This window comes from Sphaerodactylus townsendi, linkage group LG07, assembly GCF_021028975.2.
Source record: "Sphaerodactylus townsendi isolate TG3544 linkage group LG07, MPM_Stown_v2.3, whole genome shotgun sequence".
In the NCBI taxonomy this organism is placed as follows: domain Eukaryota; kingdom Metazoa; phylum Chordata; class Lepidosauria; order Squamata; family Sphaerodactylidae; genus Sphaerodactylus; species Sphaerodactylus townsendi.
Window position 1 is genome coordinate 11,736,223 of NC_059431.1, and position 27,107 is coordinate 11,763,329.

Consider the following 27,107-nt stretch of genomic DNA (forward strand, 5'->3'; position numbering starts at 1 on the left):
AGAAGGGTATTGACAAGCTGGAACGGGCCCAGAGGAGGGCGACCAAAATGGTAAAAGGTCTGGAATCAGTGTCCTATGAGGAGAGACTTAGGGAGCTGGGTATGGTTAGCCTAAGAAGAGAAGGTTACCGGATGACATGATAGTCAAGTCTAAATATTTGAAGGGTTGTCATGTTGAAGAGAGAGCAAGCTTGTTTCCTGCTGCTCCAGAGACTAGGACAACAAGTAATGGATTCAAGGTACAGGAAAAGAAATTCTACCTAAACATTAGGAAGAACTTCCTGATGGTAAAGACTATTAGATGATGGAATGCACTACCTCAGAGGGTGGTGGCATCTCCTTCTTTGGAGGTTTCTAAACAGAGGCTGGATGGCCATCTGTTGGGGATGCTTTGATTGTGTATTCCTGCATGGCAGGAATTGGACTTGATGGCCCTGGTGGTCTCTTCCAACTCTATGGCCCTTTCTACACATGCAGACTACCCACTTTCAATGCACTTTGCAGCTGGATTTTACTGTGCAGAATAGCAAAATCCACTTGCAAACAATTGTGAAAGTGGATTGAAACAGAATTATTCTGGATGTGTGGAAGGGGCCTGTGACTCTACAACACCACCATTGGTTGCCCTGCAGTTCCCTCCCTTGGCCAGAGGTTGGCGATGGTGCTCACTTCTAGTCCCCACCTTATAACCCTCCTAGGTCCAAACTCTGAGGCCCAAAACCTGGCAGCAGTGGCATATCTGCCTAGGGACAAGGGGTACCCCTTGTCCACGGGCGCCACTCGTCTGGTCACGTGGGGGTGCAAAATCGGGCCCCACGTGACCAGGAAGTCCTGCTGTCTCGTCGTTTTTGTGTGCCTCGACCCCGTCTGAGGCACACAAAAATGACGAGACAGCAGGACTTCCTGCTGCCTCCAAGCCCTCTCAACCCCGCCCTGGACTCCTCCCTCCCTCCCTTCCTGCACCCCAAACCCCACCCCCCAGCCTCAGTGCTTATAAAAGAAGGTCTCCGAGGCCGGGACTGCAGTCTCTTCTGGCCTGCCCGGAGGGGAGGTCAGAAGAGACTGCAGGCTGCTGGCTAGGAGCCCAGCCGGCAGGGGGAGTCTGGGGGGAGGTAGGCACCCTAAACCTTGCCCATGTCCATGGTGACATGGGCGGAGTTGAGGGCAGTGGGGGCGGAGCTGAGGTGGGCGGGGCAGGGGCAGGGCCTGGGGGGCAACCTGGAGACAATTTGTCTCCGGGCGCCATTTACCCCTGGTACGCCTCTGCCTGGCAGTACATCATGAAACAGTGATTCGCCAGCATGACACTCCAGGATGCCGACATGTTTGTTAGGGAACTTCTTGGGTTCTTGAGAGAGACAGCAAAACAAAACAAAGAGCCTCAGCTTGCTCCCTACCAGCTGACTCGACCAGCAAAGTGCTGAGTTCCTCACAGCTCATACCCTGTCAGTTTTGGCCACAGAAACAGACTTTCTTGAGCCTCAGGGGTTAGAAATCTCTCCATGGGGCAAACACTTCCCGCTCTGTGGGAACTGAAACGAAGTAGCGCCACTGCTCCAAAGGAAAGGAGTTGGCTCTGGCTCTCCTTCACTCTGGAAGGAAGTTCTTCTGGAAGAATCAGCTTCGCACTCACAAGAAACATCTGACCATAAGAACATAAGAACTAGCCTGCTGGATCAGACCAGAGTCCATCTAGTCCAGCTCTCTGCTACTCGCAGTGGCCCACCAGGTGCCTTTGGGAGCTCACCTGCAGGAGGTGAAAGCAATGGCCTTCTGCTGCTGCTGCTGCTCCCGAGCACCTGGTCTGCTAAGGCATTTGCAATCTCAGATCAAGGAGGATCAAGATTGGGAGCCATAGATCGACTTCTCGTCCATAAATCTGTCCAAGCCCCTTTTAAAGCTATCCAGGTTAGTGGCCATTACCCCCTCCTGTGGCAGCATATTCCAAACACCAATCACACGTTGCGTGAAGAAGTGTTTCCTTTTATTAGTTCTAATTCTTCCCCCCAGCATTTTCAATGGCTGCCCCCTGGTTCTAGTATTGTGAGAGAAGAGAGAAAAATTTCTCTCTGTCAACATTTTCTACCCCATGCATAATTTTATAGACTTCAATCATATCCCCCCTCAGCCGTCTCCTCTCCAAACTAAAGAGTCCCAAACGCTGCAGCCTCTCCTCATAAGAAAGGTGCTCCAATCCTCCAATCATCCTCGTTGCCCTTCTCTGCACTTTTTCTATCTCTTCTATATCGTTTTTGAGATGTGGCGACCAGAACTGAACACAGTACTCCAAGTGCGGTCGCACCACTGCTTTATATAAGGGCATGACAATCCTTGAAGTTTTAAGAAGCAACCAGAAGCAACTGCCTCCATTATGACACTTCATTTGGAACCACCCCGAAACGTTGTGGAATTTCCTGCTTTGTGATTGGTCCCACCCCCATGGCAGCCATTTTGAGACAACTCACCAACCCAGGGTAGCCATTTTGCTGCAGTATCCAATACCCTTTCCCAACATTTCAAGAGTGCCCCCAGGGTGAATAAATTTGGGGATCGCTGCCACAAAGGATTTTTCCGTCTCCACGTACCAAAAGAACTACCGTTATCAATAAATATTTAATGTAGCACCTACATTAGATAGCATCACTGTGCTTGTAATTGGAGGCTCTGGGGTTGGAAGGGTAGAAAACAGGCCACTTCTACTCACATTATACCAGCGTTTTGGGACGCTGACGTTTTTCCAGATGAACACTTTATATGACATTAGTCTTATTTTGCTGCGGAAGTCCAAAGTCCCTGCACTTTCTGTCCTCTAGAAGAGCAAAGCCGGGGAAGACTCAAGAACGCTGCAACATTTCCTTCCAATGTGTGGGTGACTTTTTAAGTTTTGCTCTTTGCAAATTTACATCATGAAGGAGACCTTGGGCGTTGCAAACCACGACTCTCAACCACTTGGAAAAATGGAACATCTGGTATTCTCTGTGCAAGCGGGTGGGTAATTGACACCAACTGGAATACATGCACACTCGCTCCTGTCAGGGGAAACAGAAATTTTATTCTCGAGCTAAACTATGGAATGGAGGTAATGCCCTGGTTGTTGGCAAAAAACCTTGCAAAGGGTTCCAAACGTCAAACATCAGGAGACTTTCTGGGCAGAACAGAAAGGAGTGGCAAAAGGGAAGGCAAAGAGGAGGAGGACGAAGAAGAGGAGGAGGAGGAGGAGGAGGAGGAGGAGGAGGAGGAGGAGGAGGAGGAGGGGGGGGGGGGGGGGGGGGGGGGGGGGGGGGGGGGGGGGGGGGGGGGGGGGGGGGGGGGGGTGAGTGGGGGGGGGGGTGGGGGGGGGGGGGGGTGGGTGGGGGGGGGGGTGGGGGGGGGGGGGGGGGGGGGGGGGCGGGGGTGGGGGGGGGGGGGGGGGAGGGGGGGGGGGGGGGGGTGGTGGGGGAGGTGGGGGGGGGGGGGGGGGGGGGGGGGGGGGGGTGGGGGGGGGGGGGGGTGGGGGGGGGGGGGGGTGGGGGGGGGGGGGGGTGGGGGGGGGGGGGGGTGGGGGGGGGGGGGGGTGGGGGGGGGGGGGGGTGGGGGGGGGGGGGGGTGGGGGGGGGGGGGGGTGGGGGGGGGGGGGGGTGGGGGGGGGGGGGGGTGGGGGGGGGGGGGGGTGGGGGGGGGGGGGGGTGGGGGGGGGGGGGGGTGGGGGGGGGGGGGGGTGGGGGGGGGGGGGGGTGGGGGGGGGGGGGGGTGGGGGGGGGGGGGGGTGGGGGGGGGGGGGGGTGGGGGGGGGGGGGGGTGGGGGGGGGGGGGGGTGGGGGGGGGGGGGGGTGGGGGGGGGGGGGGGTGGGGGGGGGGGGGGGTGGGGGGGGGGGGGGGTGGGGGGGGGGGGGGGTGGGGGGGGGGGGGGGTGGGGGGGGGGGGGGGTGGGGGGGGGGGGGGGTGGGGGGGGGGGGGGGTGGGGGGGGGGGGGGGTGGGGGGGGGGGGGGGTGGGGGGGGGGGGGGGTGGGGGGGGGGGGGGGTGGGGGGGGGGGGGGGTGGGGGGGGGGGGGGGTGGGGGGGGGGGGGGGTGGGGGGGGGGGGGGGTGGGGGGGGGGGGGGGTGGGGGGGGGGGGGGGTGGGGGGGGGGGGGGGTGGGGGGGGGGGGGGGTGGGGGGGGGGGGGGGTGGGGGGGGGGGGGGGTGGGGGGGGGGGGGGGTGGGGGGGGGGGGGGGTGGGGGGGGGGGGGGGTGGGGGGGGGGGGGGGTGGGGGGGGGGGGGGGTGGGGGGGGGGGGGGGTGGGGGGGGGGGGGGGTGGGGGGGGGGGGGGGTGGGGGGGGGGGGGGGTGGGGGGGGGGGGGGGTGGGGGGGGGGGGGGGTGGGGGGGGGGGGGGGTGGGGGGGGGGGGGGGTGGGGGGGGGGGGGGGTGGGGGGGGGGGGGGGTGGGGGGGGGGGGGGGTGGGGGGGGGGGGGGGTGGGGGGGGGGGGGGGTGGGGGGGGGGGGGGGTGGGGGGGGGGGGGGGTGGGGGGGGGGGGGGGTGGGGGGGGGGGGGGGTGGGGGGGGGGGGGGGTGGGGGGGGGGGGGGGTGGGGGGGGGGGGGGGTGGGGGGGGGGGGGGGTGGGGGGGGGGGGGGGTGGGGGGGGGGGGGGGTGGGGGGGGGGGGGGGTGGGGGGGGGGGGGGGTGGGGGGGGGGGGGGGTGGGGGGGGGGGGGGGTGGGGGGGGGGGGGGGTGGGGGGGGGGGGGGGTGGGGGGGGGGGGGGGTGGGGGGGGGGGGGGGTGGGGGGGGGGGGGGGTGGGGGGGGGGGGGGGTGGGGGGGGGGGGGGGTGGGGGGGGGGGGGGGTGGGGGGGGGGGGGGGTGGGGGGGGGGGGGGGTGGGGGGGGGGGGGGGTGGGGGGGGGGGGGGGTGGGGGGGGGGGGGGGTGGGGGGGGGGGGGGGTGGGGGGGGGGGGGGGTGGGGGGGGGGGGGGGTGGGGGGGGGGGGGGGTGGGGGGGGGGGGGGGTGGGGGGGGGGGGGGGTGGGGGGGGGGGGGGGTGGGGGGGGGGGGGGGTGGGGGGGGGGGGGGGTGGGGGGGGGGGGGGGTGGGGGGGGGGGGGGGTGGGGGGGGGGGGGGGTGGGGGGGGGGGGGGGTGGGGGGGGGGGGGGGTGGGGGGGGGGGGGGGTGGGGGGGGGGGGGGGTGGGGGGGGGGGGGGGTGGGGGGGGGGGGGGGTGGGGGGGGGGGGGGGTGGGGGGGGGGGGGGGTGGGGGGGGGGGGGGGTGGGGGGGGGGGGGGGTGGGGGGGGGGGGGGGTGGGGGGGGGGGGGGGTGGGGGGGGGGGGGGGTGGGGGGGGGGGGGGGTGGGGGGGGGGGGGGGTGGGGGGGGGGGGGGGTGGGGGGGGGGGGGGGTGGGGGGGGGGGGGGGTGGGGGGGGGGGGGGGTGGGGGGGGGGGGGGGTGGGGGGGGGGGGGGGTGGGGGGGGGGGGGGGTGGGGGGGGGGGGGGGTGGGGGGGGGGGGGGGTGGGGGGGGGGGGGGGTGGGGGGGGGGGGGGGTGGGGGGGGGGGGGGGTGGGGGGGGGGGGGGGTGGGGGGGGGGGGGGGTGGGGGGGGGGGGGGGTGGGGGGGGGGGGGGGTGGGGGGGGGGGGGGGTGGGGGGGGGGGGGGGTGGGGGGGGGGGGGGGTGGGGGGGGGGGGGGGTGGGGGGGGGGGGGGGTGGGGGGGGGGGGGGGTGGGGGGGGGGGGGGGTGGGGGGGGGGGGGGGTGGGGGGGGGGGGGGGTGGGGGGGGGGGGGGGTGGGGGGGGGGGGGGGTGGGGGGGGGGGGGGGTGGGGGGGGGGGGGGGTGGGGGGGGGGGGGGGTGGGGGGGGGGGGGGGTGGGGGGGGGGGGGGGTGGGGGGGGGGGGGGGTGGGGGGGGGGGGGGGTGGGGGGGGGGGGGGGTGGGGGGGGGGGGGGGTGGGGGGGGGGGGGGGTGGGGGGGGGGGGGGGTGGGGGGGGGGGGGGGTGGGGGGGGGGGGGGGTGGGGGGGGGGGGGGGTGGGGGGGGGGGGGGGTGGGGGGGGGGGGGGGTGGGGGGGGGGGGGGGTGGGGGGGGGGGGGGGTGGGGGGGGGGGGGGGTGGGGGGGGGGGGGGGTGGGGGGGGGGGGGGGTGGGGGGGGGGGGGGGTGGGGGGGGGGGGGGGTGGGGGGGGGGGGGGGTGGGGGGGGGGGGGGGTGGGGGGGGGGGGGGGTGGGGGGGGGGGGGGGTGGGGGGGGGGGGGGGTGGGGGGGGGGGGGGGTGGGGGGGGGGGGGGGTGGGGGGGGGGGGGGGTGGGGGGGGGGGGGGGTGGGGGGGGGGGGGGGTGGGGGGGGGGGGGGGTGGGGGGGGGGGGGGGTGGGGGGGGGGGGGGGTGGGGGGGGGGGGGGGTGGGGGGGGGGGGGGGTGGGGGGGGGGGGGGGTGGGGGGGGGGGGGGGTGGGGGGGGGGGGGGGTGGGGGGGGGGGGGGGTGGGGGGGGGGGGGGGTGGGGGGGGGGGGGGGTGGGGGGGGGGGGGGGTGGGGGGGGGGGGGGGTGGGGGGGGGGGGGGGTGGGGGGGGGGGGGGGTGGGGGGGGGGGGGGGTGGGGGGGGGGGGGGGTGGGGGGGGGGGGGGGTGGGGGGGGGGGGGGGTGGGGGGGGGGGGGGGTGGGGGGGGGGGGGGGTGGGGGGGGGGGGGGGTGGGGGGGGGGGGGGGTGGGGGGGGGGGGGGGTGGGGGGGGGGGGGGGTGGGGGGGGGGGGGGGTGGGGGGGGGGGGGGGTGGGGGGGGGGGGGGGTGGGGGGGGGGGGGGGTGGGGGGGGGGGGGGGTGGGGGGGGGGGGGGGTGGGGGGGGGGGGGGGTGGGGGGGGGGGGGGGTGGGGGGGGGGGGGGGTGGGGGGGGGGGGGGGTGGGGGGGGGGGGGGGTGGGGGGGGGGGGGGGTGGGGGGGGGGGGGGGTGGGGGGGGGGGGGGGTGGGGGGGGGGGGGGGTGGGGGGGGGGGGGGGTGGGGGGGGGGGGGGGTGGGGGGGGGGGGGGGTGGGGGGGGGGGGGGGTGGGGGGGGGGGGGGGTGGGGGGGGGGGGGGGTGGGGGGGGGGGGGGGTGGGGGGGGGGGGGGGTGGGGGGGGGGGGGGGTGGGGGGGGGGGGGGGTGGGGGGGGGGGGGGGTGGGGGGGGGGGGGGGTGGGGGGGGGGGGGGGTGGGGGGGGGGGGGGGTGGGGGGGGGGGGGGGTGGGGGGGGGGGGGGGTGGGGGGGGGGGGGGGTGGGGGGGGGGGGGGGTGGGGGGGGGGGGGGGTGGGGGGGGGGGGGGGTGGGGGGGGGGGGGGGTGGGGGGGGGGGGGGGTGGGGGGGGGGGGGGGTGGGGGGGGGGGGGGGTGGGGGGGGGGGGGGGTGGGGGGGGGGGGGGGTGGGGGGGGGGGGGGGTGGGGGGGGGGGGGGGTGGGGGGGGGGGGGGGTGGGGGGGGGGGGGGGTGGGGGGGGGGGGGGGTGGGGGGGGGGGGGGGTGGGGGGGGGGGGGGGTGGGGGGGGGGGGGGGTGGGGGGGGGGGGGGGTGGGGGGGGGGGGGGGTGGGGGGGGGGGGGGGTGGGGGGGGGGGGGGGTGGGGGGGGGGGGGGGTGGGGGGGGGGGGGGGTGGGGGGGGGGGGGGGTGGGGGGGGGGGGGGGTGGGGGGGGGGGGGGGTGGGGGGGGGGGGGGGTGGGGGGGGGGGGGGGTGGGGGGGGGGGGGGGTGGGGGGGGGGGGGGGTGGGGGGGGGGGGGGGTGGGGGGGGGGGGGGGTGGGGGGGGGGGGGGGTGGGGGGGGGGGGGGGTGGGGGGGGGGGGGGGTGGGGGGGGGGGGGGGTGGGGGGGGGGGGGGGTGGGGGGGGGGGGGGGTGGGGGGGGGGGGGGGTGGGGGGGGGGGGGGGTGGGGGGGGGGGGGGGTGGGGGGGGGGGGGGGTGGGGGGGGGGGGGGGTGGGGGGGGGGGGGGGTGGGGGGGGGGGGGGGTGGGGGGGGGGGGGGGTGGGGGGGGGGGGGGGTGGGGGGGGGGGGGGGTGGGGGGGGGGGGGGGTGGGGGGGGGGGGGGGTGGGGGGGGGGGGGGGTGGGGGGGGGGGGGGGTGGGGGGGGGGGGGGGTGGGGGGGGGGGGGGGTGGGGGGGGGGGGGGGTGGGGGGGGGGGGGGGTGGGGGGGGGGGGGGGTGGGGGGGGGGGGGGGTGGGGGGGGGGGGGGGTGGGGGGGGGGGGGGGTGGGGGGGGGGGGGGGTGGGGGGGGGGGGGGGTGGGGGGGGGGGGGGGTGGGGGGGGGGGGGGGTGGGGGGGGGGGGGGGTGGGGGGGGGGGGGGGTGGGGGGGGGGGGGGGTGGGGGGGGGGGGGGGTGGGGGGGGGGGGGGGTGGGGGGGGGGGGGGGTGGGGGGGGGGGGGGGTGGGGGGGGGGGGGGGTGGGGGGGGGGGGGGGTGGGGGGGGGGGGGGGTGGGGGGGGGGGGGGGTGGGGGGGGGGGGGGGTGGGGGGGGGGGGGGGTGGGGGGGGGGGGGGGTGGGGGGGGGGGGGGGTGGGGGGGGGGGGGGGTGGGGGGGGGGGGGGGTGGGGGGGGGGGGGGGTGGGGGGGGGGGGGGGTGGGGGGGGGGGGGGGTGGGGGGGGGGGGGGGTGGGGGGGGGGGGGGGTGGGGGGGGGGGGGGGTGGGGGGGGGGGGGGGTGGGGGGGGGGGGGGGTGGGGGGGGGGGGGGGTGGGGGGGGGGGGGGGTGGGGGGGGGGGGGGGTGGGGGGGGGGGGGGGTGGGGGGGGGGGGGGGTGGGGGGGGGGGGGGGTGGGGGGGGGGGGGGGTGGGGGGGGGGGGGGGTGGGGGGGGGGGGGGGTGGGGGGGGGGGGGGGTGGGGGGGGGGGGGGGTGGGGGGGGGGGGGGGTGGGGGGGGGGGGGGGTGGGGGGGGGGGGGGGTGGGGGGGGGGGGGGGTGGGGGGGGGGGGGGGTGGGGGGGGGGGGGGGTGGGGGGGGGGGGGGGTGGGGGGGGGGGGGGGTGGGGGGGGGGGGGGGTGGGGGGGGGGGGGGGTGGGGGGGGGGGGGGGTGGGGGGGGGGGGGGGTGGGGGGGGGGGGGGGTGGGGGGGGGGGGGGGTGGGGGGGGGGGGGGGTGGGGGGGGGGGGGGGTGGGGGGGGGGGGGGGTGGGGGGGGGGGGGGGTGGGGGGGGGGGGGGGTGGGGGGGGGGGGGGGTGGGGGGGGGGGGGGGTGGGGGGGGGGGGGGGTGGGGGGGGGGGGGGGTGGGGGGGGGGGGGGGTGGGGGGGGGGGGGGGTGGGGGGGGGGGGGGGTGGGGGGGGGGGGGGGTGGGGGGGGGGGGGGGTGGGGGGGGGGGGGGGTGGGGGGGGGGGGGGGTGGGGGGGGGGGGGGGTGGGGGGGGGGGGGGGTGGGGGGGGGGGGGGGTGGGGGGGGGGGGGGGTGGGGGGGGGGGGGGGTGGGGGGGGGGGGGGGTGGGGGGGGGGGGGGGTGGGGGGGGGGGGGGGTGGGGGGGGGGGGGGGTGGGGGGGGGGGGGGGTGGGGGGGGGGGGGGGTGGGGGGGGGGGGGGGTGGGGGGGGGGGGGGGTGGGGGGGGGGGGGGGTGGGGGGGGGGGGGGGTGGGGGGGGGGGGGGGTGGGGGGGGGGGGGGGTGGGGGGGGGGGGGGGTGGGGGGGGGGGGGGGTGGGGGGGGGGGGGGGTGGGGGGGGGGGGGGGTGGGGGGGGGGGGGGGTGGGGGGGGGGGGGGGTGGGGGGGGGGGGGGGTGGGGGGGGGGGGGGGTGGGGGGGGGGGGGGGTGGGGGGGGGGGGGGGTGGGGGGGGGGGGGGGTGGGGGGGGGGGGGGGTGGGGGGGGGGGGGGGTGGGGGGGGGGGGGGGTGGGGGGGGGGGGGGGTGGGGGGGGGGGGGGGTGGGGGGGGGGGGGGGTGGGGGGGGGGGGGGGTGGGGGGGGGGGGGGGTGGGGGGGGGGGGGGGTGGGGGGGGGGGGGGGTGGGGGGGGGGGGGGGTGGGGGGGGGGGGGGGTGGGGGGGGGGGGGGGTGGGGGGGGGGGGGGGTGGGGGGGGGGGGGGGTGGGGGGGGGGGGGGGTGGGGGGGGGGGGGGGTGGGGGGGGGGGGGGGTGGGGGGGGGGGGGGGTGGGGGGGGGGGGGGGTGGGGGGGGGGGGGGGTGGGGGGGGGGGGGGGTGGGGGGGGGGGGGGGTGGGGGGGGGGGGGGGTGGGGGGGGGGGGGGGTGGGGGGGGGGGGGGGTGGGGGGGGGGGGGGGTGGGGGGGGGGGGGGGTGGGGGGGGGGGGGGGTGGGGGGGGGGGGGGGTGGGGGGGGGGGGGGGTGGGGGGGGGGGGGGGTGGGGGGGGGGGGGGGTGGGGGGGGGGGGGGGTGGGGGGGGGGGGGGGTGGGGGGGGGGGGGGGTGGGGGGGGGGGGGGGTGGGGGGGGGGGGGGGTGGGGGGGGGGGGGGGTGGGGGGGGGGGGGGGTGGGGGGGGGGGGGGGTGGGGGGGGGGGGGGGTGGGGGGGGGGGGGGGTGGGGGGGGGGGGGGGTGGGGGGGGGGGGGGGTGGGGGGGGGGGGGGGTGGGGGGGGGGGGGGGTGGGGGGGGGGGGGGGTGGGGGGGGGGGGGGGTGGGGGGGGGGGGGGGTGGGGGGGGGGGGGGGTGGGGGGGGGGGGGGGTGGGGGGGGGGGGGGGTGGGGGGGGGGGGGGGTGGGGGGGGGGGGGGGTGGGGGGGGGGGGGGGTGGGGGGGGGGGGGGGTGGGGGGGGGGGGGGGTGGGGGGGGGGGGGGGTGGGGGGGGGGGGGGGTGGGGGGGGGGGGGGGTGGGGGGGGGGGGGGGTGGGGGGGGGGGGGGGTGGGGGGGGGGGGGGGTGGGGGGGGGGGGGGGTGGGGGGGGGGGGGGGTGGGGGGGGGGGGGGGTGGGGGGGGGGGGGGGTGGGGGGGGGGGGGGGTGGGGGGGGGGGGGGGTGGGGGGGGGGGGGGGTGGGGGGGGGGGGGGGTGGGGGGGGGGGGGGGTGGGGGGGGGGGGGGGTGGGGGGGGGGGGGGGTGGGGGGGGGGGGGGGTGGGGGGGGGGGGGGGTGGGGGGGGGGGGGGGTGGGGGGGGGGGGGGGTGGGGGGGGGGGGGGGTGGGGGGGGGGGGGGGTGGGGGGGGGGGGGGGTGGGGGGGGGGGGGGGTGGGGGGGGGGGGGGGTGGGGGGGGGGGGGGGTGGGGGGGGGGGGGGGTGGGGGGGGGGGGGGGTGGGGGGGGGGGGGGGTGGGGGGGGGGGGGGGTGGGGGGGGGGGGGGGTGGGGGGGGGGGGGGGTGGGGGGGGGGGGGGGTGGGGGGGGGGGGGGGTGGGGGGGGGGGGGGGTGGGGGGGGGGGGGGGTGGGGGGGGGGGGGGGTGGGGGGGGGGGGGGGTGGGGGGGGGGGGGGGTGGGGGGGGGGGGGGGTGGGGGGGGGGGGGGGTGGGGGGGGGGGGGGGTGGGGGGGGGGGGGGGTGGGGGGGGGGGGGGGTGGGGGGGGGGGGGGGTGGGGGGGGGGGGGGGTGGGGGGGGGGGGGGGTGGGGGGGGGGGGGGGTGGGGGGGGGGGGGGGTGGGGGGGGGGGGGGGTGGGGGGGGGGGGGGGTGGGGGGGGGGGGGGGTGGGGGGGGGGGGGGGTGGGGGGGGGGGGGGGTGGGGGGGGGGGGGGGTGGGGGGGGGGGGGGGTGGGGGGGGGGGGGGGTGGGGGGGGGGGGGGGTGGGGGGGGGGGGGGGTGGGGGGGGGGGGGGGTGGGGGGGGGGGGGGGTGGGGGGGGGGGGGGGTGGGGGGGGGGGGGGGTGGGGGGGGGGGGGGGTGGGGGGGGGGGGGGGTGGGGGGGGGGGGGGGTGGGGGGGGGGGGGGGTGGGGGGGGGGGGGGGTGGGGGGGGGGGGGGGTGGGGGGGGGGGGGGGTGGGGGGGGGGGGGGGTGGGGGGGGGGGGGGGTGGGGGGGGGGGGGGGTGGGGGGGGGGGGGGGTGGGGGGGGGGGGGGGTGGGGGGGGGGGGGGGTGGGGGGGGGGGGGGGTGGGGGGGGGGGGGGGTGGGGGGGGGGGGGGGTGGGGGGGGGGGGGGGTGGGGGGGGGGGGGGGTGGGGGGGGGGGGGGGTGGGGGGGGGGGGGGGTGGGGGGGGGGGGGGGTGGGGGGGGGGGGGGGTGGGGGGGGGGGGGGGTGGGGGGGGGGGGGGGTGGGGGGGGGGGGGGGTGGGGGGGGGGGGGGGTGGGGGGGGGGGGGGGTGGGGGGGGGGGGGGGTGGGGGGGGGGGGGGGTGGGGGGGGGGGGGGGTGGGGGGGGGGGGGGGTGGGGGGGGGGGGGGGTGGGGGGGGGGGGGGGTGGGGGGGGGGGGGGGTGGGGGGGGGGGGGGGTGGGGGGGGGGGGGGGTGGGGGGGGGGGGGGGTGGGGGGGGGGGGGGGTGGGGGGGGGGGGGGGTGGGGGGGGGGGGGGGTGGGGGGGGGGGGGGGTGGGGGGGGGGGGGGGTGGGGGGGGGGGGGGGTGGGGGGGGGGGGGGGTGGGGGGGGGGGGGGGTGGGGGGGGGGGGGGGTGGGGGGGGGGGGGGGTGGGGGGGGGGGGGGGTGGGGGGGGGGGGGGGTGGGGGGGGGGGGGGGTGGGGGGGGGGGGGGGTGGGGGGGGGGGGGGGTGGGGGGGGGGGGGGGTGGGGGGGGGGGGGGGTGGGGGGGGGGGGGGGTGGGGGGGGGGGGGGGTGGGGGGGGGGGGGGGTGGGGGGGGGGGGGGGTGGGGGGGGGGGGGGGTGGGGGGGGGGGGGGGTGGGGGGGGGGGGGGGTGGGGGGGGGGGGGGGTGGGGGGGGGGGGGGGTGGGGGGGGGGGGGGGTGGGGGGGGGGGGGGGTGGGGGGGGGGGGGGGTGGGGGGGGGGGGGGGTGGGGGGGGGGGGGGGTGGGGGGGGGGGGGGGTGGGGGGGGGGGGGGGTGGGGGGGGGGGGGGGTGGGGGGGGGGGGGGGTGGGGGGGGGGGGGGGTGGGGGGGGGGGGGGGTGGGGGGGGGGGGGGGTGGGGGGGGGGGGGGGTGGGGGGGGGGGGGGGTGGGGGGGGGGGGGGGTGGGGGGGGGGGGGGGTGGGGGGGGGGGGGGGTGGGGGGGGGGGGGGGTGGGGGGGGGGGGGGGTGGGGGGGGGGGGGGGTGGGGGGGGGGGGGGGTGGGGGGGGGGGGGGGTGGGGGGGGGGGGGGGTGGGGGGGGGGGGGGGTGGGGGGGGGGGGGGGTGGGGGGGGGGGGGGGTGGGGGGGGGGGGGGGTGGGGGGGGGGGGGGGTGGGGGGGGGGGGGGGTGGGGGGGGGGGGGGGTGGGGGGGGGGGGGGGTGGGGGGGGGGGGGGGTGGGGGGGGGGGGGGGTGGGGGGGGGGGGGGGTGGGGGGGGGGGGGGGTGGGGGGGGGGGGGGGTGGGGGGGGGGGGGGGTGGGGGGGGGGGGGGGTGGGGGGGGGGGGGGGTGGGGGGGGGGGGGGGTGGGGGGGGGGGGGGGTGGGGGGGGGGGGGGGTGGGGGGGGGGGGGGGTGGGGGGGGGGGGGGGTGGGGGGGGGGGGGGGTGGGGGGGGGGGGGGGTGGGGGGGGGGGGGGGTGGGGGGGGGGGGGGGTGGGGGGGGGGGGGGGTGGGGGGGGGGGGGGGTGGGGGGGGGGGGGGGTGGGGGGGGGGGGGGGTGGGGGGGGGGGGGGGTGGGGGGGGGGGGGGGTGGGGGGGGGGGGGGGTGGGGGGGGGGGGGGGTGGGGGGGGGGGGGGGTGGGGGGGGGGGGGGGTGGGGGGGGGGGGGGGTGGGGGGGGGGGGGGGTGGGGGGGGGGGGGGGTGGGGGGGGGGGGGGGTGGGGGGGGGGGGGGGTGGGGGGGGGGGGGGGTGGGGGGGGGGGGGGGTGGGGGGGGGGGGGGGTGGGGGGGGGGGGGGGTGGGGGGGGGGGGGGGTGGGGGGGGGGGGGGGTGGGGGGGGGGGGGGGTGGGGGGGGGGGGGGGTGGGGGGGGGGGGGGGTGGGGGGGGGGGGGGGTGGGGGGGGGGGGGGGTGGGGGGGGGGGGGGGTGGGGGGGGGGGGGGGTGGGGGGGGGGGGGGGTGGGGGGGGGGGGGGGTGGGGGGGGGGGGGGGTGGGGGGGGGGGGGGGTGGGGGGGGGGGGGGGTGGGGGGGGGGGGGGGTGGGGGGGGGGGGGGGTGGGGGGGGGGGGGGGTGGGGGGGGGGGGGGGTGGGGGGGGGGGGGGGTGGGGGGGGGGGGGGGTGGGGGGGGGGGGGGGTGGGGGGGGGGGGGGGTGGGGGGGGGGGGGGGTGGGGGGGGGGGGGGGTGGGGGGGGGGGGGGGTGGGGGGGGGGGGGGGTGGGGGGGGGGGGGGGTGGGGGGGGGGGGGGGTGGGGGGGGGGGGGGGTGGGGGGGGGGGGGGGTGGGGGGGGGGGGGGGTGGGGGGGGGGGGGGGTGGGGGGGGGGGGGGGTGGGGGGGGGGGGGGGTGGGGGGGGGGGGGGGTGGGGGGGGGGGGGGGTGGGGGGGGGGGGGGGTGGGGGGGGGGGGGGGTGGGGGGGGGGGGGGGTGGGGGGGGGGGGGGGTGGGGGGGGGGGGGGGTGGGGGGGGGGGGGGGTGGGGGGGGGGGGGGGTGGGGGGGGGGGGGGGTGGGGGGGGGGGGGGGTGGGGGGGGGGGGGGGTGGGGGGGGGGGGGGGTGGGGGGGGGGGGGGGTGGGGGGGGGGGGGGGTGGGGGGGGGGGGGGGTGGGGGGGGGGGGGGGTGGGGGGGGGGGGGGGTGGGGGGGGGGGGGGGTGGGGGGGGGGGGGGGTGGGGGGGGGGGGGGGTGGGGGGGGGGGGGGGTGGGGGGGGGGGGGGGTGGGGGGGGGGGGGGGTGGGGGGGGGGGGGGGTGGGGGGGGGGGGGGGTGGGGGGGGGGGGGGGTGGGGGGGGGGGGGGGTGGGGGGGGGGGGGGGTGGGGGGGGGGGGGGGTGGGGGGGGGGGGGGGTGGGGGGGGGGGGGGGTGGGGGGGGGGGGGGGTGGGGGGGGGGGGGGGTGGGGGGGGGGGGGGGTGGGGGGGGGGGGGGGTGGGGGGGGGGGGGGGTGGGGGGGGGGGGGGGTGGGGGGGGGGGGGGGTGGGGGGGGGGGGGGGTGGGGGGGGGGGGGGGTGGGGGGGGGGGGGGGTGGGGGGGGGGGGGGGTGGGGGGGGGGGGGGGTGGGGGGGGGGGGGGGTGGGGGGGGGGGGGGGTGGGGGGGGGGGGGGGTGGGGGGGGGGGGGGGTGGGGGGGGGGGGGGGTGGGGGGGGGGGGGGGTGGGGGGGGGGGGGGGTGGGGGGGGGGGGGGGTGGGGGGGGGGGGGGGTGGGGGGGGGGGGGGGTGGGGGGGGGGGGGGGTGGGGGGGGGGGGGGGTGGGGGGGGGGGGGGGTGGGGGGGGGGGGGGGTGGGGGGGGGGGGGGGTGGGGGGGGGGGGGGGTGGGGGGGGGGGGGGGTGGGGGGGGGGGGGGGTGGGGGGGGGGGGGGGTGGGGGGGGGGGGGGGTGGGGGGGGGGGGGGGTGGGGGGGGGGGGGGGTGGGGGGGGGGGGGGGTGGGGGGGGGGGGGGGTGGGGGGGGGGGGGGGTGGGGGGGGGGGGGGGTGGGGGGGGGGGGGGGTGGGGGGGGGGGGGGGTGGGGGGGGGGGGGGGTGGGGGGGGGGGGGGGTGGGGGGGGGGGGGGGTGGGGGGGGGGGGGGGTGGGGGGGGGGGGGGGTGGGGGGGGGGGGGGGTGGGGGGGGGGGGGGGTGGGGGGGGGGGGGGGTGGGGGGGGGGGGGGGTGGGGGGGGGGGGGGGTGGGGGGGGGGGGGGGTGGGGGGGGGGGGGGGTGGGGGGGGGGGGGGGTGGGGGGGGGGGGGGGTGGGGGGGGGGGGGGGTGGGGGGGGGGGGGGGTGGGGGGGGGGGGGGGTGGGGGGGGGGGGGGGTGGGGGGGGGGGGGGGTGGGGGGGGGGGGGGGTGGGGGGGGGGGGGGGTGGGGGGGGGGGGGGGTGGGGGGGGGGGGGGGTGGGGGGGGGGGGGGGTGGGGGGGGGGGGGGGTGGGGGGGGGGGGGGGTGGGGGGGGGGGGGGGTGGGGGGGGGGGGGGGTGGGGGGGGGGGGGGGTGGGGGGGGGGGGGGGTGGGGGGGGGGGGGGGTGGGGGGGGGGGGGGGTGGGGGGGGGGGGGGGTGGGGGGGGGGGGGGGTGGGGGGGGGGGGGGGTGGGGGGGGGGGGGGGTGGGGGGGGGGGGGGGTGGGGGGGGGGGGGGGTGGGGGGGGGGGGGGGTGGGGGGGGGGGGGGGTGGGGGGGGGGGGGGGTGGGGGGGGGGGGGGGTGGGGGGGGGGGGGGGTGGGGGGGGGGGGGGGTGGGGGGGGGGGGGGGTGGGGGGGGGGGGGGGTGGGGGGGGGGGGGGGTGGGGGGGGGGGGGGGTGGGGGGGGGGGGGGGTGGGGGGGGGGGGGGGTGGGGGGGGGGGGGGGTGGGGGGGGGGGGGGGTGGGGGGGGGGGGGGGTGGGGGGGGGGGGGGGTGGGGGGGGGGGGGGGTGGGGGGGGGGGGGGGTGGGGGGGGGGGGGGGTGGGGGGGGGGGGGGGTGGGGGGGGGGGGGGGTGGGGGGGGGGGGGGGTGGGGGGGGGGGGGGGTGGGGGGGGGGGGGGGTGGGGGGGGGGGGGGGTGGGGGGGGGGGGGGGTGGGGGGGGGGGGGGGTGGGGGGGGGGGGGGGTGGGGGGGGGGGGGGGTGGGGGGGGGGGGGGGTGGGGGGGGGGGGGGGTGGGGGGGGGGGGGGGTGGGGGGGGGGGGGGGTGGGGGGGGGGGGGGGTGGGGGGGGGGGGGGGTGGGGGGGGGGGGGGGTGGGGGGGGGGGGGGGTGGGGGGGGGGGGGGGTGGGGGGGGGGGGGGGTGGGGGGGGGGGGGGGTGGGGGGGGGGGGGGGTGGGGGGGGGGGGGGGTGGGGGGGGGGGGGGGTGGGGGGGGGGGGGGGTGGGGGGGGGGGGGGGTGGGGGGGGGGGGGGGTGGGGGGGGGGGGGGGTGGGGGGGGGGGGGGGTGGGGGGGGGGGGGGGTGGGGGGGGGGGGGGGTGGGGGGGGGGGGGGGTGGGGGGGGGGGGGGGTGGGGGGGGGGGGGGGTGGGGGGGGGGGGGGGTGGGGGGGGGGGGGGGTGGGGGGGGGGGGGGGTGGGGGGGGGGGGGGGTGGGGGGGGGGGGGGGTGGGGGGGGGGGGGGGTGGGGGGGGGGGGGGGTGGGGGGGGGGGGGGGTGGGGGGGGGGGGGGGTGGGGGGGGGGGGGGGTGGGGGGGGGGGGGGGTGGGGGGGGGGGGGGGTGGGGGGGGGGGGGGGTGGGGGGGGGGGGGGGTGGGGGGGGGGGGGGGTGGGGGGGGGGGGGGGTGGGGGGGGGGGGGGGTGGGGGGGGGGGGGGGTGGGGGGGGGGGGGGGTGGGGGGGGGGGGGGGTGGGGGGGGGGGGGGGTGGGGGGGGGGGGGGGTGGGGGGGGGGGGGGGTGGGGGGGGGGGGGGGTGGGGGGGGGGGGGGGTGGGGGGGGGGGGGGGTGGGGGGGGGGGGGGGTGGGGGGGGGGGGGGGTGGGGGGGGGGGGGGGTGGGGGGGGGGGGGGGTGGGGGGGGGGGGGGGTGGGGGGGGGGGGGGGTGGGGGGGGGGGGGGGTGGGGGGGGGGGGGGGTGGGGGGGGGGGGGGGTGGGGGGGGGGGGGGGTGGGGGGGGGGGGGGGTGGGGGGGGGGGGGGGTGGGGGGGGGGGGGGGTGGGGGGGGGGGGGGGTGGGGGGGGGGGGGGGTGGGGGGGGGGGGGGGTGGGGGGGGGGGGGGGTGGGGGGGGGGGGGGGTGGGGGGGGGGGGGGGTGGGGGGGGGGGGGGGTGGGGGGGGGGGGGGGTGGGGGGGGGGGGGGGTGGGGGGGGGGGGGGGTGGGGGGGGGGGGGGGTGGGGGGGGGGGGGGGTGGGGGGGGGGGGGGGTGGGGGGGGGGGGGGGTGGGGGGGGGGGGGGGTGGGGGGGGGGGGGGGTGGGGGGGGGGGGGGGTGGGGGGGGGGGGGGGTGGGGGGGGGGGGGGGTGGGGGGGGGGGGGGGTGGGGGGGGGGGGGGGTGGGGGGGGGGGGGGGTGGGGGGGGGGGGGGGTGGGGGGGGGGGGGGGTGGGGGGGGGGGGGGGTGGGGGGGGGGGGGGGTGGGGGGGGGGGGGGGTGGGGGGGGGGGGGGGTGGGGGGGGGGGGGGGTGGGGGGGGGGGGGGGTGGGGGGGGGGGGGGGTGGGGGGGGGGGGGGGTGGGGGGGGGGGGGGGTGGGGGGGGGGGGGGGTGGGGGGGGGGGGGGGTGGGGGGGGGGGGGGGTGGGGGGGGGGGGGGGTGGGGGGGGGGGGGGGTGGGGGGGGGGGGGGGTGGGGGGGGGGGGGGGTGGGGGGGGGGGGGGGTGGGGGGGGGGGGGGGTGGGGGGGGGGGGGGGTGGGGGGGGGGGGGGGTGGGGGGGGGGGGGGGTGGGGGGGGGACAGTTCCCATCATCCCCTGCCAGCATCATGCTGGCAGGGGATGATGGGAACTGTAGTCCATAACATCTGGAGGGCCGCGAGTTTGACCCCTGTGAATTCTCTGGTCCTTTTTAAAAAATTAGCAGGAATTGAACCTGCGACCCTCTACATGCCAAGCAGATGCCCTGCCACTGATGTACCACATTTCCTCTCCATGCATTGTGAGTCTTGCATCCCGCATTGCGACAGTGGGCTATGCTCATGGGGGGTGTGGTGGAGTCTCCTTCCCTACATACGGGATTGATGGATGGCCATCTGTTAGGAGTGGGAGTTGTGTACTCATGGATAGCGGGGAATTGGACAGATGAACCTCAGAGTGGTGCTGATGGTCCTGATGGTCCTTGATTGTGTACTCCTGAATGGCAGGGAATTGGACTTGATGGTCCTGGTGGTCTCTTCCAATTCTGCGATTCTATGTGATTAGACCAAGTTCATGCAACGGGCTTCACACATCACCAGGAAATTGGAATCCAAGTTTCCCCGCTCCCTACCGCAATGCCTTCATCTGGTAAGCCAGTTTGCTGCAGTGGTTAGAACGACAGTCCACGATCTGGGAGACCCTGGTTTGAATCCCCTCTCTGTCGTGGAAACTTGCTCGGGGACCTATGGCTAGTCACCCACGCTCTGCCTAACCTACTCCACAGGGTTGTGGTGTAGATAAAAAGAGAAAAGAACAATGTAATGAAAGGGATAAAATAAATAAATAAATAATCCCGAGAGCTAGATTCAAGTCCAGTAGCATTTTAGAGGGGAAAAAAAGATTTTACGGTATGAGCTTTGACACTTCTTGAATGCATATATACTGAACATCCTAAGTTACTACTGGACTTAATTCTAGATCTTCTACAGTAGAACAACATGGCTACCCACTCAAATAATCCTACATTATCCTCAGTTCTCGGAAGCTGCTGCCTTAGAAACAGGGGCCACATCTACAAACAAGGGATCCTGCCAATCTTGTTTTGGTGGCTAGCCGCTAAGGGTGGAAGTGGTATTCTTGGGAGTCCCGTGAACATAGTGGCTCATAGTCAATTAAATATCAGTGGAGTTCATTTTCTGGGAAGAGGGATCCTGTTGAGTCAGAAGGAGGAGGAGGAGGAGGAGTTTGGATTTATATCCCCCCTTTCTCTCCTGTAAGGAGACTCAAAGAGGCTTACAATCTCCTTGCCCTTCCCCCCCCCTCCCAACAAACACCCTGTGAGGTGGGGGTGCTGAGAGAGTTCTGAAGAACTGGGCCTTCAAGGTCTTTAGCTAGTTCTCCCCAATTAAGCCTCCACAAGCTCAAGTGGCAAAGCGAGGGAGATCAGGCAGGATTCTCAGGACTAGAGTAGAACCTACTCTGCTCCACTACACCTAGGTAATGATAAATTAACAGTATTGCACAAACTTTTGCACAAACAGTATTGCACAAATTTTGGCTGACATTTGGTTGCTGGCTCTATCCTTTACACAAAGTAACTAGTTGTTAGAACAATGAGGTTGTCCTTGAACAACTTGGTTTCCTTGGGAACTAGATTGTTATTGTGGAGGATATGGACTTGATAGGTTTTACGCCTAACTCTTTGTTCCCATCATATGGCTGGAGTGTCTTCAGAAATATCAGAGTTATAGATATGTTTCTCTCCAGGGCACAGTGTGGAAAGAAACACATCTTACCGTGACATGTCCTTAAAGATGGCAGCCAAAGATCTTGAGGTGAAACAGGAAACAAAAAACTACTAGGGCAGGATACAACCTCTGACTCTCCAGATCATTCATGGGACTACAATTCCCATCAATACCTTTTTTTAAGTGGCCATGGTGGAAGAATGATGAGACTTGTAGTCCATGGACTTAATCAGAGAACTCTCAGGTTGCAGACCCCTGTACTAGAACATGAACACACAGCCCACAAAACCCATGATTCTGGCCATGACAGCCCTCGACATTATCGGAACTTTAAGAAATACGTTAGCTAACACAATGGCCTTTATGTTACAGGTCGTGTATATGAACAATTCTTTGTAACCGTAGTCAGACCATAAAGTTTTAAGAACAGCCTGACCTAAATGGTGCAAGCTAGGCCAATCTCATCAGATCTTCTTTAAGCTAAGAAGAGTTAAGGTAGCTTGGATGGGGAGACCTGGGAGGAACACCTAATACAGAGGCAAATCATCTCATTCGAATACCTTGAAAACCTTAGAGTTGCTGCAGTATAGCTGTAACTTGATGGCAGTTTTTTCCAGCAACAACAGCATGTAGGGCAGAATTAAAGTGGTCTGACATTAAAATTAACTTCCTTTTTTGGCAGGAAGTCATAAGAACATAAGAACTAGCACTGGATCAGGATGAGACCATCAGTCCAGCTCTCTGCTACTCACAGTGGCCCACCAGGTGCCTTTGGGAGCTCACCTGCAGGATGTGAAAGCAATGGCCTTCTGCGGCTGTTGCTCCCGAGCACCTGGACTGTTAAGGCATTTGCAAGTGTCTTCCATGTGTATAGTCTGGACCTCCATCTCATTTCAGGTTGACTCCTTTTGTGTGAGTGGTCAGGCACTGCAAGATACAGCAGCTTCAAATATTTACTGATATTTTGCTATGTATATCGTCATGATTGTATGTTATCTTGTTGATATTGTTATATTATACACTAATGTGATATGTTACTGATACTTTTTCCCATTTTTGTGATAGTGTACTTACGATTTTGTAAATGTGTGACGTCGTGATTTTTGCTATCTTGCTGACTTCATTGCTCACGTTTAGTGATGTCTGCTATTATATTTTGATTCTTATTGATGTTTTGTTGGTATTGATATTGTTATTCATTCTGTTGTTGTATGCCGCCCTGTGTCCTTCGGGGGAGGGCGGGATACAAATTGAATCAATCAATCAATCAAATCAAATAATAGCTTGCCAGAGATTGCCACGCAATGGACAAAATAAGCATGCATTTTGTGTGCACCCAAGCAGAGAACAAGTCTGTTCCCATATATGAAACAGCTGTACAAAGCAGAAACTTATTATCCACCATTTCTGGGGCTTTTTCAAAAGATAGAAGCTATTTGGAGAACATTATTCCATCTCTGAATTCGACTGGCTACCTAAACCCAGTAGTTCCTTCCCAGCAGAGACAATTACGGCTTAACTGCAGATTTTGGTAGTGAGTAAAGGTAAGCTGGCAGTTAAATAATTCAGCAAGTAATTCCAGTCTGACAACAGTGTGACATCCGTCTCTGCCCACCTGGGAAGCAATTTAGTGACTCAAGTCCCCCATCACGCAAATTCCAGAAGACAGAGGTTGTGATATGTTTGGATATAGGTTGTTTTCTTGATTCGCTTTTCTTCCCTCAGAATTTGTTTCCCCCCAGAAGAGCGAACAGCAAAGAAAACTCGGCAGAACTGCACAATACGCCAGTTAAAAATCATCAGGGTTGCTAATTTCAGGTTGGGAAATTCCTGGGGGTTTGGGGGTGGGATTTTTGAGAGTGGAGCTTGGGGAGGGGGATCAACACCATCTTCCAAAGCTGCCATTTCATCCAGGGAAAGTGATTCCTTTAACCTGGAAATGCTGTCATCCCAGACGAACAGGCCCCACCTGATTTTATTTATCAGCCACCAGCCAGATCTAAACCAGGAAAGATACCCTCTTCCCCCTCCCCCCACCAAAAAACCCAACCCCATCAGTGGTCTACACATTCAGGGAGTGAGTCCAGTTAAAAATGAATTGGTGGCTTCCACTTGGATGTGGTGGTTAAATTTCATCTGAAAAGTTCAGAGTCAGGTACACACGGCCTCAGTGGTGGGATCCAAAAATGTTAGTAACAGGTTCCCATGGTGGTGGGATTCAAACTGTGGCGTAGCGTCAATGGGGCTGGGCGGGGCACAATGGGGGCGTGGCCGGGCATTCCGGGGGTGGGGTATTCCTGGGCGGGGCTGTGGCAAGGACGCAGCCGCTGCGCCGGTCCTTGAGCGGGAAATGAATGTACGCAGGGGCAGGCTGCCACGCACTCTGGTGCACCTCCTGCTAGACTGCTTCAAGTTCTGCGCGCTACTGCTGAGAGGAGGGGCGTAACTAAGGCAAAAATCACATGGCAAAATCACCAATTAGTAACCCCCTCTCGGCACACACAAAGAATTAGTAACCTACGCTCGGGAACCTGTGAGAACCTGCTGGATCCCACCTCTGCACGGCCTACAACCATCCCAACGAAAAATGGAGAGATCTGGTTTTCCCGTGACATCTGCTGGTAAATTGCAACAGCCTGTCGGAGCTCCCAGCTTTAATTTTTAAAGTAAATCTCTAGCCCTTTCCACCCCAGAAAGACACCTTTCCTCTTATATCTCTGCAACAGAAAGGGCTATAGGTTTTTTTTAAAGCTGTGTATTTAGAAAACCAGCTGCGTATGTGCCGTTACAGCAGTACAACTAAGCTGGCAACCTATGTGGGGACGGCCGTACTTTCCCAAGTTTACTGTCAAGTAAAGCAGAATAAAAAGTCTTCAATTAAGGGAACTCCCTGTGCAAATTTTATCCCGTGAACTCAATAGCCAGGATTAATTCAGCCACGCTATTCACCAAGTTTGGCAACACAGTAATAAGTTAGGCAAAATATTTATACCCTCCTTCAACTCTGCAAATTCAAGGCAGCTAACAAAACAGCAGAAGATGGAGGATACAGATACCATAAGTGTCCACAAGTTGTATCCAATACAGAAGTAATACTGTCCTATCCTGCTGGACAACACTGTCTTATCCTGCTTCATATTCCCACAACATTTACCTAAGAGGTTCTCAATGCTTCACATATGCTATCTCCCAAATCCACATTTGCAACACTCCAAGAACAATATTTAAATGTAAAGTATCATTGCTATTATTTGTTGGTTTGTTTGTTTATTGGTTTTGATGTACAAAATAAATTACCATAAAACATTTAAAACCCTCAATAAATACCAACATATACATTAAAACATAGCAATCAATACAACCAATCAAATTAAATAAAACAAGAGATGGTGACCCATAACTAATACAGTCTCTTTCATTCATTCCTGGAAGAAGGAGGAGGAGGAGGAGGAGGAGGAGGAGGAGGAGGAGGAGGAGAAGGAGGAGGAGGAGGAGGAGGAGGAGGAGGAGAAGAAGAAGAAGAAGAAGAAGAAGAAGAAGAAGAGGAAGAAGAAGAAGAAGAAGAAGAAGAAGAAGAAGAAGAAGAAGAAGAAGAAGAAGAAGAAGAAGAAGAAGAGGAAGAGGAGGAGGAGGAGGAGGAGGAGGAGGAGGAGGAGGAGGAGGAGGAGGAGGAGGAGGAGTTTGGATTTATATCCCCCCCCTTTTCTCTCCTGAAAGGAGACTCAAAGAAGCTCACAATCTCATTTCCCTCCCCCCCCCACAACAAACACCCTGTGAGGTGGGTGGGACTGGGAGAGCTCTGAAAAGCTGTGACTAGCCCAAGGTCACCCAGCTGGCGTGTGTGGGAGTGCATAGGCTAATCTGGTTTCCCAGATAAGCCTCCATGGCTCAAGTGGTAGAGAACGGAATCAAACCCGGTTCTCCAGATTAGAGTATACCTGCTCTTAACCACTACGCCACTGCTGCTCCCATTGGGCCAAGATGGGATTGGGCCAAAATGGCAGTAGTCAAATTGAAAGCATACAGGCGTCAAAGCATACAGGGAACGGCACATCAGTGGCTAGCCTCCCCAAAAGATTACTATTAGATTAATATTATTATATTTTAAATAAAAATGATAACGGCAGCAGTAACAATAATAATATTTTAGGTACGAACTGATGCTGTGAGCTAATTTCTACCTTCCAAGTTTGGCTACTTATCTGCATTCAAATATACAGAAGCATAAAGTTGATTCATAAGAAACATCAACAATATTTAAGAGTGACTTGGTAACAATTTGCAGAATCCCTTTGCTCCTTCAAAAGGTGCCAAAGAGGCAGTTCCCAATTATCCCACAACGGCAACTGTTATTAAATGCAAAGAACACGCAAGACCTCCGAACAGCACAAGCTAAGCAACTGTTTACAGGCACATATTTGCCCACAGCTCCATCTCAGCAGCAATTTCTAAAAAGCCCAAAGCAGATTAATAAAGAAAGAGACGAAGACTGCAGAGAACCCAGAACGAACTGCACAAGTCGCAACCGCACGGAGTTCAAAACATATGCACGAGCAAGCCTCAATGAACCCTACGGGACTTACTCCTAAATTAAACATACGCAGCTGCAAGGCAAATACCTAGTTATTTTTGATATTTTGCCTTCAAAGCTAAAGAAACAGGAAACAGGTAACAAGTTGGAGGTGGGAGGTTTAGGTAACCTTTCCAGTTAAGTCAACAAGGGAAAAAAACATAGATGATTCCAACATGTGTTCAGTTTCTTTAAATTAAGCAAATGTATATTCCAGACAGTTCTGCCCTCCTGATCGTGTTGCAAGAACTTAAGTTGGAACAGCTTTTGAGAATGAAAGCTCCCTTATTGGGGGGAAAGATACTTTGACTCTCGTAGATTTATATCCTGGAAAATCTTGCCTGTCTTGCTCTTCTAAATGTAGATAGTGTGACTGTCCACTGCGTTCACGTCCTGCATGTGAGCTCCCAAAGGCACCTGGAGGGCCACTGCGAGTAGCAGAGTGCTGGACTAGATGGACTTTGGTCTGATCCAGCTGGCGTAGGAGGTTAAGAGCTTCGTTAGCCAGTATATCTAATCTCTGGAGGAACAGAGGTTTTTTTGATTCCCAGCTCTCTACCGCTTCATGAGCTTCTGTTGGAGGCTTATCTGGGAATTCAGATTAGCCTGTACACTCCCACACACGCCAGCTGGATGACCTTGGGCTAGTCACAGCTTCTTGGAGCTCTCTCAGCCCCACCTGCCTCACAGGGTGTTTGTTGTGAGGGGGGAAGGGCAAGGAGATTGTAAGCCCCTTTGAGTCTCCTGCAGGAGAGAAAGGGGGGGTATAAATCCAAACTCCTCCTCCTCCTCCTCCTCCTCCTCCTCCTCCTCCTCCTCCTCCTCCTCTTCTTCTTCTTCTTCTTCTTCTTCTTCTTCTTCTTCTTCTTCTTCTTCTGCTGCTGCTGCTGCTGCTGCTGCTGCTGCTGCTGCTGTTGTTCTTAAGTCCAAATGCATAGATCATGCCACCAGCTATGGTTAGTTAGTAGGTACCATCAAACTGGGATCTAAAACTATGGTATGATGTTGGTTTATAAACCTCAGTTTTCATTATGAGGGCATAAAATACATGAACGCTGACAACGTGGCTTTTTCAATGGCAAAGCCCAAACCACAATGCAGGTAAGATACCCTGCATCTTTGCAGTGTCCATCTCTTTCGTTATTAATCTGCTTTGGGCTTTTTAGAATCGCCGGGTTAAGAGGAAAAGCCATGAAAGCTGAGGCAAATCCTGGTTTCACAAACTAACCACTGGTAAATAAGCTGAAATTTTGTTTGACTGGGCCAAACCTCGGTATCTTCAGTGTGGAAATGATATTTCAGACTTCCCTTACAAAGCTGCTCATAAAGATGATTGCGATAATACACACAAAGTCCTTTGAAAGCACTACACAATTGCTGAATATGATTAAGCTAATAATCTGCAAGTGATATTTCAGGCACTTCAACCAGAAAGCCAAATGCTACCACGCTGGATGTTTTACATGCTCCCTCACGGCTTCTGTAAATTTGAGAAGAAAAGTGTCCAAATAGGCCCAACCTGAGCATCAGGGTGATTGAAAAGGAAGGAAAATGTTTCCACAGACATCACCTGTCAGTCTGTTGTGAAAAAAAAATTAGACAGAAGTCCACTGGTGTCTGAAAGACTAAAATAATTTATTCCAGCCCAAGAAAGGAGATTTTCTGGTATACCACTCGCTCTTATTTCAACGAGGACGGAAGGATGTTTCAGGCTCGAGGGAATTTTAAAGGGAACCACGGCCACCAAGTAACCGTCTGCCTGGGAGGCCAGGGAGATATAATAATAGATGCTTCCTGGCTAGTACATCAGATGAGGTGTGCAGAGAAAGGCCAGGAATAGTCATTATTTAGCACACAGCCTTTCTCAAAGGCTATGTGCCAGAGAGAGACCCCTGCATGAGCAAATACTGTACTTTTTGGTGGCCCTCACTCTTAAATTGGTCCGCAGAGAATGCCGAGACACTGCATTGTGTCTGAAAATACACAGAAAGTTTCACTGGGGGGAATAAAGAGGGTGCCTTCCAGAGGAAACAGATGCCTGAGAAACAGGGGCGGCTGTGTGCTTGGGAGGGCTTAAAGCAGGGGTGGCTAACCTATGGTGCTCCAGATGTTCATGGACTACAATTCCCATCAGCCCCTGCCAGCATAGCCAATTGTCCATGAACATCTGAAGCACCATAGGTTGGCCACCCCTCCCTTAAGCAATTTGGAAGAGGGCACTCCAGAAAGAGATTAAAATCACAGCTGCTAATATCAAGCAGAAGAAGGTTTTTAAAAGCTGGGTGGTGAGCAAGTGTGATTTTATATTCTGTTAGGTTGTGCGTTTTAATTTTGCGCCAAGAGTAATGGGATATAACATCAGGAAGTTTATTTTATTTAGTTAACTTTATCTGTTTGTCTCACACAAGGCAGATCACAGAATAAAAGCAACTATGCAGAATGAACAAGGCAATAGGGATAGGATTGCAGACCTGGAAGACAATGCTAACAAGTTTCTCTGCTTTGTAACATGCCAACTGTGTCTGTCACATTACTCTCATCTTTCATCCACAGCATACGGGGTTCTCCTCGACTCTGTTTTATCCTCACAACAAACTGTGAGTTAGGCTAGGACAGTGATGGCGAACCTTTTTGAGAC

At 72.4% G+C, this 27,107-nt stretch overlaps 1 protein-coding gene across 2 annotated transcripts in view; it reads right to left on the reverse strand.

Annotated features, from left to right (window-relative positions):
• The window catches only part of ZBTB7C (zinc finger and BTB domain containing 7C), a 319,668-nt gene that overhangs the window by 264,894 nt on the left and 27,667 nt on the right, over positions 1–27,107 (reverse strand). The window contains exon 1 of one of the 2 annotated variants that reach the window (XM_048502737.1): positions 2,704–2,829. The exons of the other annotated variant lie outside the window; for it this stretch is intronic. The gene's annotated coding sequence lies outside the window, so the exon portion shown is untranslated. Of the gene's footprint in view, positions 1–2,703; positions 2,830–27,107 lie in introns of those variants that run through there. 2 annotated transcript variants of the gene reach the window in all.